Source organism: Perissodus microlepis, chromosome 17 (assembly GCF_051167445.1).
Source record: "Perissodus microlepis isolate ML-2025 ecotype Zambia chromosome 17, ASM5116744v1, whole genome shotgun sequence".
Taxonomy (NCBI): Eukaryota; Metazoa; Chordata; class Actinopteri; order Cichliformes; family Cichlidae; genus Perissodus; species Perissodus microlepis.
The window spans coordinates 9,495,520-9,507,621 of record NC_140477.1 but is presented as its reverse complement, the minus strand read 5'-3'; the positions used below and the strand labels follow the sequence as shown (position 1 = coordinate 9,507,621).

The window sequence follows — 12,102 nt, the reverse complement described above, 5'->3', positions numbered from 1 at the left end:
TGAGGAATTTGGTGATGCATTATGCTACATGAGTTCAGACTTCCTTGAGTTTTCAGGATCACGTCTTTGCTATTTGACGATGATGCTGTCCTCCTGGCTTTCAGTGGTACTTCCAGCTTTCACTGAGGCGTTTGGATCAGAGTGTGAAGCAGTGAGGATGTGAATTAGCACCTCCATGTCTGAAGCTACAATTCTCACCCGAAAAAGGGTGGAGTGCCCACTCTGGGTGCTTGACAGAAGAGGTGAAAAGAGAGCTGAGCGTAAAAGGGGAAAACTATTGATTTACCGGTCAATCAATGTTCCTACACTCACCTGCGCTCAAAGGCTGTTAGTATAGTGATAGAAAATAAATGTTGTGATTACACGAGATACATGGAACCTTAAGAGCTTCCTCTGATAAGTGTCGGGGCCCGGCCTTTTTTGCTAACTGTGAGGATCATTAAAAAAGAGCCAGCTATGACTGACTTGGATACCTCGTGGACGAGGTGCTTCGGGCATATCTTACTTGGTTGGACACCCCAGGGCAGAACCTGGACATGCTTGGGAGACTATGTCTCCTGGCTGGCATGGATGGTAGTTGGTGGTTGTTTACATATGTATTCATAGAAATGACAAATAAAATAAACAAATAAAGTTGTTTGTTCCAGGGTAACCATAACCTCATCCACTGATTTTAGGAAAGATTGCCCGATAGGCACAACAACTGTCTCAGGGTCTCAGACTTTATACCGTAACACTCAGTGGAAATGTCTTGGAGAAGTGACCTAATTTTAATATTAATATTTTAAGTAAATGCCCTTACACAGTGCTTGGACTTTACCTAAAGAAAACCTAGGAAGAGCCTGTGTTCCAGTAAATGAATGTAGCTGCTATCAGTATACTCTGTATTCAGTTGGAACTGGAGGCTTAAGAAGGACATTTTTTACCTCCAACAATATTATATTTTGTTTATAACCTTTATTATATATAAAAATTTTACTGTCTTTAATGTTTGATTCTGTTTGTCTTGCTTCTAGTGGTGGATGTCAGCCAGCTGAGGTTGCTCCTTATGCTCAAATGACCCACATCTATTCACTTCTTGCTGATATTGCCGTCTTTCACACGCTACTGTTAGTTCATTTTTCAGTTTTTCTTTCATTTCAGGTAATCTCATTCTAGAGAGCAAACACATTTAGTTTAATCTTGGCTTCTTTTGGCACTCACAGCTTGGTTATGGTACTGGCAAATGTTTTGTGGGCCAGATGATGTCCAAATGTCACCACACCTGACATCTGGCCCATATAAGGTGGAACTGTGGCTGAGTCGAGGCAGCCAGACTCTCCCCAGGTTGCTGCCATCAGTCAAAGCCAAATGCTGTCAATAGAAAACTGCACATGTGGACTACACACTGTATGGGCCAGATGCTCGGGGTTACTGTCTTTGAGCCAGTTTGTAATAAATCCGATGTAAACTTATATTGCTTTGTTTTGTTTTGTTATGTGCAGAAAATTGTCATAGTGTAATTTTGGTTGCCTACTTGTATTATCACAGATAGGGGGCAGGTATCAATAAGAATTTATTCTTCTTCCTGCTCCTTTTCATGCATGGAAACAGTGTTACTTTAATTGAAAGGAAGGTTGTGTATGGGAATGCATTACTGCTGTACCATGTGTGAAACAAAAAATAAAAATAAATAAATAAATAAATATAATATTGAACTATTTACCATAAATACGCACCATTAATTATTATACAACCTTCACGTCTCGTGCTTTTGAATGGTCATAGCAGAAGAGGCACAACAAGGTTTTGTATCCCAGGCGTCCACTACCTCTAATAAAAAAGGAAAAACCCTGCTTGAAGTTTAAGTGCCTTGTGGAATCTATGCCAACAAGGACCGAGGATTTTGGAGGTGTTTAATGCTGAGTATTTTCCCCCTTTACTACACTATATATCTATATATACACTGGAGTAGCATACCCTAGTGTCAGCAACTCAAAACTCTTATTAAGAACAGAACAAGACAGAATGTACCACCTGTCTACTGTTTCTCCTCCTCCTACACTGCTCAAACTTGTGTTGTGTGTGTTTTGTAGCCGGCTGGGGATCTCCTCCCCTCTGTGGACTTGGAGGTACTTTGTCACAGCTCATTGTAGGAACTCCTGGAAAATTAATTCCCCCCTCAAGAGTTTGACTTCAGATGTTGCACATTAATAATCACTATTGCCTCGCAAGAGTCTACGTCAACAGCAATCATGTGCTGACAAGAGGGAAGTTGTGCTGGGAGTTGTTGGAAATGTATCACGGATTAATCGTATCTGGCACAATGGTAATGCTGAGGAATGAAAAGTGTTTGCGGTTTTTAAATCAATATCTCGCATTAATTCAGAGGACTGGTTTCAGAAGCGGAGGATGTTGTTGCTTTGATGATATCTAGAGTTTCTCTACACTTCATCTTACTAATTTGGCCATAACTTATGATTATGTTGAGATCCCTTTCATGGTTTTAATTAGAACAAAAATACAACATGCACCTAATTAGTGCAAGTTGTGTTAGATGTTTTAAAAGCCTCTTTCTTTTTGATGCAAAAACAGCAGCAGCAGTGTGTAGGCAAGGCAGTTTGCTGGTTCGACAGAGCCTTATGTAACCGAGAGGTCACAGGTTTGACCCTCACCACAACAAGTGTGCGCTAACAGCTGTGCGCTTTTGCATTGTGCCCTTGAGCAAAGTAACCTCGCCTCTCCTGAAGTCATGTTAAAAAAGAATTATCAAATGCAGTAAACAATGTTGTGTTTTAAATGTAAAACAGGAAGGAATTGAATTTAAAGCTTCAGTTATTCTCTTTTTGTAGAAAATCTGTTGTAGAATTTCTTTTTGTGCATGCCCCATTTTGCTCTGAAGTTGTTGGCAAAACTCTATTCAAACATTTTCCCTCTAATTGGGTGTTTTTGTGGATGCAGGATTAATCAGCCGCGGGGTATTTAATGTTGTTTGGGCAGCTGAGAGGTAATACAGCCAAGCCATTAACATATCATTAAAGAGTCCTAAGCACTGTAATTGCAGCCAGAACGCTGACGCTACACTCTCATTAAGTGGACTCTAAGAGGAGACGTCTCGTTGTGATGGGTTTTAGTGAGATGTTGGGGAAAAAATCTGTGTAACTCAGCATGCTGCTGTCACAATGAGAAGTCCAGTGAGCAAAGAATGTTTCCAAAATGGCATGCAGGCTGATGAAAGGCACCCAACTTTCACCAATCGGCTGCTACAAACAGGTTTTTAGCCATTTTAGCTGCATGACTCCATGTATTGCAATGCTGGTCCTCTGGTCAGTCCATCGCTTGAGTTCAGGTGGAAACACCGCACAAAACTGTCAGTGTTTCAAACATGATGAAACCCACTGACTGATAACTCACTAGCTGAAATGAAAACACATCAAATCACCATAAAACCAAGTAGAATACTCAAAGGACTACAGCCAAGTCGGTGATCGACTCCAGCCTGACGAAAAAGAACAAATATTTCGTGTTCATGGACACAAATTGCAGAATTTTTTTTTATGTCAGTGAATTAGAAAGCGATGTATCTCAAAAGGAAGTATAGGCTATTTCGTGTGTAGAGAAAATGGAAAGGTGTGACCAAGGCAACCAAGAAACAGAGCTTTTAAAGATGTGCCAACCATAAGCACCAACATCTGCCACAAAAAGCGTCATTATACACAATTATACCGTCACCATTTGACCATACTTTACTTTTTTTTTGTCTTTCATATTATATGGACATGAATTGGTATATACAAGAGCTGAAAGAACAGTAACTTTTCAGGGACATGAAACAATGTGTTAAGGAACGTGAAAAGCAAGACTGTAAATTTCACCACAGTTTTGTAAACTAATCATTTCAGTCTGCACTAAACTTTGTACTATTTGTTTGTAAATGTACAATATCTCATGAACAAATCAAGGAGAATTAATAACTTAAACTAAGTACCAAATTTCCAATTTATAAACTGAGCAATCTTTACCTTTGAAAATACTATCTTGCTGTTTTCTCCTGTCCTTTCTTTGCTCTTTCTTACATCTTGATCCATGTCTGACTGCATTTATCACGATTTAAGCATTTTTTTAATCCCTGGATTTGCAGCATCTGTGTCTGGTCACTGGGTCTTGGTTGCAGGGTTTTGAGTTGTGTAGTTGCTTGAATCGTTTTAATTTTGAGTATATAACTTATACCAGCATTTCCTGGTTAGTTTCTTATATATTTATATTTTGAGGTTTTAGTTTTACATCTAGTTCTGTTCATGGTTATTTTCTGGGTCATAACAAGTTTTTGAGTTCCTGTGTAATCCCGCCTCCCTCGTGTTTCTGTGTCTTGTTACTTTTAATTTAGGTAATCTTTTGTCTCTTGTGTTTTGTGTTTAGTTTTACTTCCTTTTGAGACATTATGTTAGCTGTGTTTCCACCCGTTTGCCATTTTTATCGATATCTGCTGTGTGTTTATATTATCAGAGTTTCCCTCTTTTCATTGTCGCATCATCCTCCATGGTCGTGTCCTTCATGAACGTGTTACAGCAATGTGAAAGACAAAAGTATGTATTGAGGGTATAAATGGGCTTTGGGATGACGCTATTTTCTTAATGCTGATCAAGTATCTCCATGCCTTCAAATGGAGTCACACTAAATGCCTACCTAATGGCTACAGCAGAGGAAAAATTAACTCTTTGCAGTATTATGTATTAAACTGTCTATTAGATTTGGTTACTCATTAAGTGATGTGCTGGAAATCTATTCTGAATCATGCTCATAGCAAAATGAGCAAATAGTAGCTCTATTTGTCGGTGTGATTGCACTTATACACCCAAAACTATGGCACTGTGTGGTATAAGTATATAAAATTGAGCAGTAGATGACTTTGTATCTGTAAAGGGATGCAAACATTTTTATTTAGAAGGCTCATTATATACCTCCTTGTAACACCATTACTACCATTAGTCTTGAAAGAATAATTTCTACTATGTTGGGAGTTTTTTTCTCATGTGGCCGTCACATTTTGAAAACTGTGGATACCTGCAGAAAGTGACAGACAGTGCAACACTTGCTCTTTTCATGAAACTCTTAAAAATCTGCTGAATGTGAGTCTCTTCAGATCTCCTCCCTCACTGAGTCCACCTGCTAAACCCAATGAGCTCATGTCAGTGAACATGAGGAGACATGTCGCTTGAGGATTTAAAGCCAATTAAACAAAAAGATTATGCAAAAGTTTATTAATTAAAAAAAAATCTGATGGGTTTTATTCATAAGCCATTTTATTCTCGGATCTAAACGCTATGACAAAATGTCATATTTTGCCCCTGTGCATAAAACTGTGGGATTCTAAAAACTTGTTCGATAATGTTGACTCATCCTCAGTATCTATACTTTGCAGGACTCATCTGTGTCAATATTTGACAGATTTTCTGTTTTAATTACAGATTCCCTTTTGTGCACTCTCCCAAATTTCGGGGATTATCCAATTACTGCTTGCGTGCCGACAAACAAGGGGGCCTCTTTGCCTTTCACTAATTGGAATGAGGAGTGGTGCCAGTGCTCAAAGGGAAGGCCTATCACTGAGAATTATTGAATAGTGAAGGAGTAAAAGGGGTGGGGGTGGGGGGGGAAGAGAGAGAAGGATGTGTGGTCCGCCTTGGGCTGCTTGTGGATTTCCTCTGATTTCATCAGAAAAAAGATGGCTGAGGCGATTCCCCCAGACAACAGCCAGCTGGTGTGTGTAGGCAAGCTTTGCAGCCCAAAATCTCTGAGAAAAGAAAATGAAAGAATCACGCTGTGCCTCTGCAATTCATCCTCTGCATAACAGTTACCCCTAAACAATCTTTCAGCTCGCCTGCTGTTAGAGAACTTTGTGTGATAACATGGTGCAGCAAAAATGACATCTTTATTTTTTTAATGCAGTTGTGGTGTTATACATATATATGGCAATTTTGTGCCTTAAAGCAGCTTTAACATACTCTGTTAAACAACACAAGCAATTATGGCAGTAATATGCTGATTAAATGGCACTTACTGGCTCTTTATTGAGCATTTCCATACCTCATATCTATCATTAAACCAATTATTGAAGCATATGTACAGTTAAATGTGCTACTAATGTGCTCCTGATTACTACAGCTCATTGTTGGGCAATTGTGGACTTAAAGTAGTCTTGAGTCAAGCTTTTAGCGAATCCAGTAAGAAATTAGGAGTTAAATCATCCCATCTTAATAGAAAAGAGCTCTCCAGAAGCTTGACACACGAAGGATCTAATGCGTGTTTGTGTGTAGATTTGGGCTGAGATTGTGCACAATTTCCAAAACAACACAGAAAAACAAAAAGAGCACGACAGACAAATGAAACGAGAGATATGCGGCAGGTTGAACTGGCGTGATTCATAATTTATTGAGCAGCACTGAGGTTACAACAGGGAACAAATGAAGCACAGAACACAAAAGAGCATTATTTATTACAGGAAAATCAAAGTGTAGCCTGAGGGGGGTGTTGATAAAGTAGAACAACACTCGTACATAACACCTACTGTACACAAACGCACTATATTATTGCAGCTGTCAGATGAAAACCCCATTATGCTGTCGTGGATGATTTTCATGTTTTTACCTGAAACTGGGGATTATGTGACCTTGTATAGGACATATGAAAGCATTTGCATAATTTAAAGTAAAATGCACGGCTGTCACAATGAAAATTAGGCCGTGCCGTCTTATTTCTCTGATCATTTTGACATTTTTGGAAAGCTGGGGTCTGCACGGCAGCGCAGTCGTAACTGAGCATTGCAGGAAAAGACATACACACCCTTAGGCGAAACAAAGAATGGCAGCAATCTATTCAAACACAACTTCCCCTGCATGTGCCAGTGGTGTTTTAAATAATGCAGACTCTTTCCCATAGATGCCAGGATGGTTGATTCCCACCTTTACATTCCCATGACCCCCCGCTGGTCTAGGATCAAATCCTCTCTCAACCCCCCCTCAGTCTCCCCTCTACTATTCTCTCAAACCTCCTCATGTCTCTGTAAAGTAAGAGAAAAAGCCAATGTAGGAGTGGGAACCTGAAAAATAAATTACACTGATAATGCAAGCAAAAGAAACTTCCCAACCCACCCACTGAATATTAGATCACAACAACGTACAGTCTTAAATAAATCATTAAACCTCTGCAGACCTCCTCTATTACAATTTCATCTTGAATAATTATCGGCCCCTTTATTGGTGCTGGAGTAATGTCACACAGTTGCAAGCGTCTTCCAAAATCTTGTAATATCGTGGGATTAATAATTCATTATTTTTTGGGGTTCTCAGCAACAACCCATTTGGGTTTTATTCAGATTCTGTCCAGGGGGAGACTGAATGAGAACAGCTCATTGCACAGCAAATACAAACAGAAGGTTGACATTTAAACCCAAGCCCCCACAGCACCCTACTGGACCCAGCAGCAGGATAATTTGAATTTCTTGCTTAATTGGTTGACACTGAGTTCAGCTCAGGCAGAAAGTTACCGCTGATAAATGCCATTATTAGCCATTTTGAGCTGGTGAAAATTTGGACCTAATTTGTGAGCAGACAAGGGGTTCACACTGAGCTGAGTCACTGTTTTCACGCTGATGCTTAAGAGTTTAAAGGGGTTCGATTTAAAGAAATACACCCTCACAAAGAGAGGTGGGCTCTGATACAATGTATCAGAATGTGTTCGTGGTAAGAACTCCTCAAGTTTTCAACCATGCTACCTATGTCAAACTACAGATGGTGATGTCATTGAGTCCAGACTTGAGTTTCATTCATGGTTTATGGTTCTCAGATGGAGAATCCTAACATTGGGAGTCTTATTACTTCTCCTCCGGTGCCGTAAATTACTTAACTTTTATGGTTTTTCGAAATATGCTTCAACTTCTACATGATGGATGGGAATTTTGGTGTAGACGTTTGAGACCCCCTCGAGCTGAACTGTAATTACTTTGGTGATCCTCTGATTTCTCATTTAGCTCTATTACTTAGTCAAGAGCAAACTTTTTAAAAAAATACTTTGGCTCATGAGCTTCAAAACGAATGACATTCTCATCTCAGTACCATTTACCTGTTAATTACCAAATGTCAGGATGAGCTAAAATAAAGATGAACCAACTAAGAAAATGTTTGTTTTTTTTAATTAAAGGGAACTGGATTTATTAAAAACAAAAGAAACATACAAAAAAAGAACAACTGTTTTACCCGTAATTGCCAATAATTTTAAAAGAGACAACTGCTATAAATTCTAAAATCTCAGTCTGTCACAACCTTCTGCAGATAACCCAAACCCTTAGTCACAACTAACGTTTACACAAGCGGAAAACCCTTCTAAGGACACATAAAAGGATTTAAAACATCAGTCCAAAGAGGAAAGATAATAGCAAGCTATTTTCAAACCTTATGGCCTTGTTTCATTAGATCATATTATTTTTAAAAATGTGTTTTACTTGAGTTTTAAAGTAACCTACTAATCTATAGTCAAAAGTTCTTTAGTAATCTAAGAAGAAGAAAACAAATGTAGAAAAATGTGTTTGATTGTGGAAGGATTATGTAGAATTAATCAAAAGTATTTTCATTTAACTCAAGTTTAACCTAGAGGATTAAATAATATAAAACTTTAAAAGTTAGGAATATTACATTTATTATATTTACTATAATCCCATCTATTTTAATTATATATAAGGCACCTTCATTACTGATGAGGGGGTTACAGCCCACACAGATGCAGTTTTAATTAGTACAGTAATAATATCATTTAACTTAAAAAAAAATAATGTTTTTTTGCTTTGTTAGGTTCGGTTTTGGGTATTGACTTTTTGTGTATTTAAAGGTTATTTCACTTACATCAATAAAAATCACTATAACAACTTTAAATGTTCTTTGCCAAAGTACAACTTCACAGCCTCACAGTTTTACTTGGATGGCAATAAACTATTTTAAACTGAAGCCTTTTTCAATTAGAAGTTAAATTAATTTACGTGTATATAGTGCCAACTCACACCTTCCTCTCATGGCACTTTATACCATTAAGTAAAATGCAAATCATGTTAGACCTGATGTAAAACGTATTTAAATACAGCAGCCTGTAACAGCTTTTCGTGTACAGCATTTATTTGCATTCAAAGGAGAAAACAGACTACATCACGTACGTTACCAAAGAATATTGATGACCTACCTCTGCACATTGTTTCACTTATTTTTCCATCCTCATCTCTATTTCGAGAACTCGGCACAATGACCCCGGGGCATAGGAATGCAGGAATGAGTTTGAAATTCAGGGCACGTGCCAGCATGCAGGTGGGAAAAGTAGGTCTGTTCACAACCAAAGATTGACTCGTCAGCCCTTAGCGTTCTGCTTAATTGTTTGCAATTAGCTGTTTAATTTTCGATTTTTCCCCCACTAAAACTTTTATCCAGAGTGGTAAACACTCTCGGCAGGGATCACCCTTGTTCTATTTATAATGTGTGTGTACATTCTTGATAATAGGCAGGACATTGATGTGAACATGGCAGCTGTCATATCCACAGGAAGCTCGCTGCATGTGTTGGCCAGCGTGTTGAGCACTCGCCGCGTGTTTAGTGGCTTCTACTCCTACATGAACCCATCTACCATCACGTAGGAATAAAAAGCCATAAGACACAACAGCAATCTCACAGGAGGAAGGAGAAAGAAGGAAGGAAGGAGGGAAGCGTATTAAAAAGGAACTTCACGTAGCCAAAAAAGGAGATAGGTTGTTCTCTCAGCTGGAAGGATGAGGAAAAGGAGGAAAAGTGATTTACAAGTGGGTAAAACACAGGGAGGGTGGGCGAGGAGAAAGTTAATTTTGCAAAGGGATGATACAAGGAAAGCAACAAGAAGAATCATTTAGAAGGCAGAGGTAATCCACAGTTGATAGGTATTCAGAAGGCCATGCTCTCTGTTTGTCTTTCTTTCTGTTTGATTATGTGCTTCTGTGTGCAGCAGATGACTATGTACTGCAGGCATTACTAGATTCAGAAATTCCTCTGTGTGTAAACTATATTTGATATGCTGGAAGCTGCTCTGATGAACCTAACCAAACTCCATCTGCTCTGCTTCCAAATGCACACATTTTTCTCCAGGCAGCCGCACATGGTTTAATGTGTATTTCAAATGAAAGCCTGTGTTTCTTTAGATGTTTCACAAATAGATATCTGCTTTTTAAAACTAGACATGCTCCTATTAATATCCACTTCACAGTCTCTGTTCGCAGCCCTCTTGCAGTAGAAAACCACTCTCCCTTGGTTGCAAAAGGGCTTACAGTACGAGTGTATGCATGCACAAGTCAGGCAGATAAATATGTATGACTCCACGGCGGTGGGTTTCCTGCTTTGTATGCTAATGATCTTATTCAAGTTTAATAATGCAACGTAGGTGCACTGAGGGTAGGGTGGTGGAGGAGGGCTGACGAACTGAGGAAGGACCTCGTGGATGATCCGTGAGGAGCGAGAAAACTGATTAAATTTTTTCTTAATAATCCGTAGAAAGACTTTGGCTTTCTATGGAAACCACAAAGACTGCATTTGATAATCGAGACTACAATGTATGTGATTTGACATTTTTTAATGGCCAGTAATGGTGCTGTTCAAATTAGTGAAAAAAATTCAATTGATTGCAAGGATTCATATGCAGGCTTCTATATGCTGGTTAGATGTTTTGCAACCAAAGGAATCAAAGTGTAAGTGAATTATCTATAGACTGTATATAAAAGATGGACGTGACTACTGTGACACTGCTTGTTTATATATGAAATCCCATTTTGTTCGTCAGGGCAGCGATAGCTAAGTAGGTAGAGTGGTGGCCCCATGATCAGAAGGTCAGGGGTTCGAAACCACTGAACGGCTACCCTGAGGTGCCCCTGAGCAAGGTACCATCCCTACATACTGCTCCCCGGTCGCTAGATTGGTGGCTGCTCACTGCTTCACTGAGTGGGTTAAATGCAGAGATGAATTTCCCCACGGGGATCAATAAAGTATACATTCTTATTATCTTGGCTTTTTGAAACCAAAAGTTGAACTTAAAAACTTACCTTGCTTTATTTGATGTCTGTTTCACTTTGAACCACAATTTATAATGTGAACATCATGCTGAATGAAATAAGTGTTGAAGTTAGGGTTAAGCCACCAGGAAAACATTTACTGAGGTCATAGAGCTAGTGACAAGTAGGCTCATTTGCCTATGAGTTTATCTTCTTATACAGTCTTTGACTAAAAGAGTGTTATCCAGGGAATTCAAGCTAAAATCTATTATTTATTTAATGTATTTGAAGGTGAACTGACTGTCTTTCTTTTGTTCTAATTTATATTTTTACTTCATTACATTTCATGTCATTCCCTTATCATTTAAAATATGGTGTTTCATCAAATTACCCCCACTTTAAAAACTTTCTCATGCCAACCAGCAAAAACACTAAAATGCATCACTCATGTAACATGAAGTTGTTAATAGTTTCATAGGTATATTACAGGTTTATGTGGTTAATATTCTTTTATCTTCAATCGCAGTCTTGCAGCAGATGACAGCGATGGAAAAGATTTTCATTAGTAAAACAAAGGGAAGTATGACGAGCGTCTGTGTTGGTGTACGTGTGTGGAACCATATGTGATTCCCTGCATCTTTCATCTACACTCAGATGAAGGTAGACGTCAGTGCTCATTCGCAGGTCTCTGCATGAAATCCTGAAGGACCCTGGCACAGAAACAGAAGAGAAAGAAGAAGAGTGGAGATGAGAGGTGCGCTCAAACAAGAACTCATCCTGAACAGTGAAATCCTTATTAATGCACTGCAGCTGTTTGGTCTTTTAATAAGTCAATTGTAAGGTTTTAATTATTAAATTAGAGATCATTATGAGTAGCTGCAATGACAAATGTGCACCCTGGAAGAAGTTTTATGAGTTGTGCGTGTGTGCTTTCAGCTGCCAGTCTGAAAAAGCTGTAAATCTTTAAAAAGTGCTTCTCCCTGAGAAAGAGCTAAAACTGTGATTTTTACAGACCCACTGACACAAACAGGCATTAACCACAAACCAATTATGCCAAGTAGGAACCTCTTGGTGAT

At 38.8% G+C, this 12,102-nt stretch overlaps 1 long non-coding RNA gene across 1 annotated transcript in view; it reads right to left on the bottom strand.

Moving 5' to 3' along the window:
- Positions 1-6,383: 6,383 nt before the first annotated feature.
- The window catches only part of LOC146369206 (uncharacterized), a 59,800-nt gene continuing 54,081 nt past the window's right edge, over positions 6,384-12,102 (bottom strand). The window contains exon 3 of the long non-coding RNA XR_014797372.1: positions 6,384-11,736. This is a non-coding gene — a long non-coding RNA (uncharacterized LOC146369206). The remainder of the gene's footprint in view (positions 11,737-12,102) is intronic.